The sequence below is a fragment of the Nicotiana attenuata genome, unplaced genomic scaffold (genome assembly GCF_001879085.1).
Source record: "Nicotiana attenuata strain UT unplaced genomic scaffold, NIATTr2, whole genome shotgun sequence".
Classification (NCBI taxonomy): Eukaryota; Viridiplantae; Streptophyta; class Magnoliopsida; order Solanales; family Solanaceae; genus Nicotiana; species Nicotiana attenuata.
In genome coordinates, this window is record NW_017671117.1 from 219,932 (window position 1) to 223,853 (window position 3,922).

A 3,922-nucleotide genomic window follows, 5' to 3' on the forward strand; every position below is an offset into this window, starting at 1 on the left:
ATTGTTTGGTCTGCATACTACTGCTTACTTCCCTGCACACTACTGATCTACACTATCTCATCCTTGACCAGTATGCCCTCTATTTGATTTGTAGTATCCAAAACAATATGTTTTTATACATGTTGCACCTTATTTTGTTTCTTCTATGCTTTTACTTATGGTCCTATTGTTCTTATTGCAACTAGCATGCCCCTGTGTGATTATCCTTCTACTAATCCGGCATGCCTACCTGTTTGCTTAATGCATGTTCTCTCCTACCCCCTAGCCCCAGTACATTCTCAGCATGTGATCATGAGCCCTTTTGGTTGAAACCTGTTGAATGTCTAAGTTTTGAAGTGCTTTCCTTTGGTATCTAGGTGCAATTGTGTTATTAAATTTGAACTACTTGCCCCAACTTCCCTCTTCCCTGTTTGTGTTTACTGCCCGGAACTATATGACGTATTTTGTTTCTGAGTTTGTCAAAATTGTCCCATTGTTTTTCTTTCAAAACTGTTTCTACATGGATCATTCTTTTTTTTAAAACTGCTTTTCAACTCAATTTCTTTAAAGAAAATTCTACCACACTCTCACTACTCATAAAGTTTAGGTTCTACCCCCTTTCGTGTAAGCATTGCCTTGGGTACCTTTGAGTGCCCATTGAACTTTGATGCACAAGGCTATTAATTCCACACTGCACTTGTTTAAACATATTTGTAATGTTTGGGTGCTTGTATTGGCCAAGGACCCCCATTGGTCCCTTAGGGAGCTTTGTCGCACCCAAACCATGGTCAAGGCTGTGAAACTCAAAAGAAGTGAGGTTGGAAGATTGGGCCTGGTTGAAGGCTCCCTATAGAGTAGATTCTTATTTTATTTTTTCATTATGTAATTCAGCTATCATGGTTTGTAATAACTTGTAAACAACTGCTTGGAGCTATAGTGAAACTTGGAGGGATTATGCATGCTTAGTTTAATTAATGGGTAGAGAACATGTCTATAGGGCTTTACTTATCAATTTGTGCAATAGAAGCCATGTGTAGGACATGCATCTCACACCTAGATATCCTGTCTTAAGCTCTTTACTTTCAGATTGTTATACTCACTTTGTGATCAGTTAGTAATCAACAAATAACTGTTAAAGATTACTACTGCATTTAGAAACCATGCTTTAGGAGCTTTATGTGCATTAGATATCATGTTATTTAGGGTTGCAATTGCTGAACGCCTCACCAGCTGTTTAATTTAATAACACAAGTTTGGTTGACTACGTCTTCTCTTTAAAACTGGAATTAATATGCATGTTCACCCTTTTTTAAGACAAGTAGGCAATACGCACATCGCCTAGGCAAGCTTTAGGCCCAATAATAATAAAGATGATTGATTTTGTTTTACTAGTTTCAAACTACTCAACCTTTAACTTTCTCAACTCTTTATATCCGTCTCTCCGAAAGTCCACTCTTTTACTTAAAATTCCTTTATCTGGAAACCTATTTCGTATTTATAGGCTCTCACTAATTTCCTGATTCGTGCTCTATTAAGCTTTTAAATTACTGGTACCTTCCGCCCAGGATCACGTTATTTTGATACTTGTTTACTTAAACTATTGTATTTTCAAATCTCTACCTTTTTTTTTCAAACGATGTTTTAACAGTTGCCTCACCTTTACTTACTCAACTGTTTTCTTAGTTGTATTTCTGCAAGTCAAACACTCTTTGGATCACTCAGTTATGGTTAAACCTTCTGCTGAAACTTATCTTTAAACTCGCGTTCTTTTAAGACCTTAAATGTGTTTGAGACGTGCTAATTACATGTTTACTTGTGAGGGATCTGTGAGCCTCTTATTTGCCTTTGTATGGTTCCTTTATGTGTAGTCTTACTTGTTATGTATGTCGCCTAGCATTTTGTCCTTTAAACCTAAGGGTTCAGCCTAGTCCTCACCTTGTAGGAATAGTGGTCCTAAATACCCTCTAGGACTTATAGGACGGGACGGGTAATAGCACGCAATAAGCATTCGTGACCAATCCACACGTTTAAATAACCTTTATGGGGTGGGAAGGGTAGAATATGGAGATGATGACTGATGCGCTAATATCACGTGCGACCCCTCTTTGAGGAGTGATTGCTGGGTATTGCATTGAAGTGATCCATATTAATCATAAACCTATGACCTCTTTTCCTTTGTTTGTCTTTGTTTGCGCTCTTTAGAATTGTTTAGACCTTTCAAATCGCTGCTCTCTTTCTACTTACTTTCACAAGTTTCAATTTAATTGCAAGTCCTTATTTGAGCCTTGATTGATTATTTGTAAAGTCACAATATAGCATGCCCGGGAACAACACTAGTGGATCTTGAGGGGTGCCTAACACCTTCCCCTCGAGATAATTTCTAGCCCTTACCCGAACTCTGGTTTTCAAATTCAAAACCCTTAGTTTCCTAATGCACATAATCATTAGGTGGCGACTCTTCAAATCCAAAAACCCAATTCCCAAACGAGAATAGAGTTGTCTTCCCAAATGTCGTAAACCCGATTTCGCTTTAGAAAAAGGGGGCGTCGACAAAACCCATATCTGTTTTTACAAGGATTATTACATTATTACAGACTAATATGAATGAATTACACAAAGCTATTCATTACACTATAGGGAGCCTTAGCAGGCCCAAAATCAACCTGGAAACCAGGCCTTGAAACAAGCAAATTTGATGTACATAGGTAGTCCATCCATAATACACAAATGAGCTTCTGATGTGTCAAAGCTCCCAAGGGCCTCAGGGACCCCGGGTAATGCTCACACCAGAACCTTTCAAAGGAAACAGTTTATAACAGGTTGGAAGACCATCCCCAATATGTCAGAGTTCAGAGGAGTCCCATGGGCCCTAGGCAGTGCTCACAATGGGGGTGGTAGGACCCTAGATAACTAAGAATAAAAGTTTTTAAAAAAGTGTATAAGGGGCAGGGGATAGTTTTAAGAAAGCAGTTTGATTTTTAGGGGGCAAACAGGTTCAAAGACTGCAAATAGAACAGAACCCTCATTTAGCTGATTGGTTCAGGCATAGATACCAGTAATTAAACAATCACAACAAAAGCAGGGACACTTGAATTATAGACAGAACTGCCCACACATATTTGCAGTACCCAAACTGAATCAAACAAAGTCTCACATTATTGAAGGTTACTTAGCTTACTAATGATTACTAGGTGGAATTGTATAGACATGTACTAACCAGAGAAACATGCTGAAATTGCTATGAACAGAGCAAGATAACAAGAACAGAACATGAACTATATGTCCAGCAGAAGCATGTTGGAATTGGAAGCACATAACCACACAGACATACAGAACAAAGAGATAACAAGGGCTAAAGCATACTAGTGGATAGTAAGCTGGAAACATATAGTAAACAGAACATGTCGAGGTTCAAAATAAGCTAGTCATACAAATCACATGGAACAAGAATTACAGCATAGCAGTTGAGAAAGAGATGATAAGGAAACAAATATTAGAACAGAAGCATGTTGATGTCTATAGTAAACTGACCACATAGCATATAGAATATAACATCATTACAGAAATTGAGGCATACCAGTTAAGGAGATAGGAAACAGAAAGGTGAAGGCAGGTGGAATCCAAGAGTCTAGCCTTGCTTTCAGCCGGCTAGACAATACAACAAATTAGAGTGATAGAAAGAACTCAAGTTGTGTGAGTTTAAGTGTAGGTTTGCAGGTGTGAGCTTGTGTGTCTCAGCGTGTGTTTGAAAATTAGAACAATGAAGGGTTTATAGCATATAGTAGAGTAAAACCAAATAAGGTAGGAGAATCGATGATACACAAATAAGGCAAAGAAATCAGTTAATCAATAATTAGCGTTAAACACAAATCACTTAATAGGAAAGAATCACGGAATTATTACATAGATTAAGGAGAATCTCATAGGAAATCAATTAGCAAAC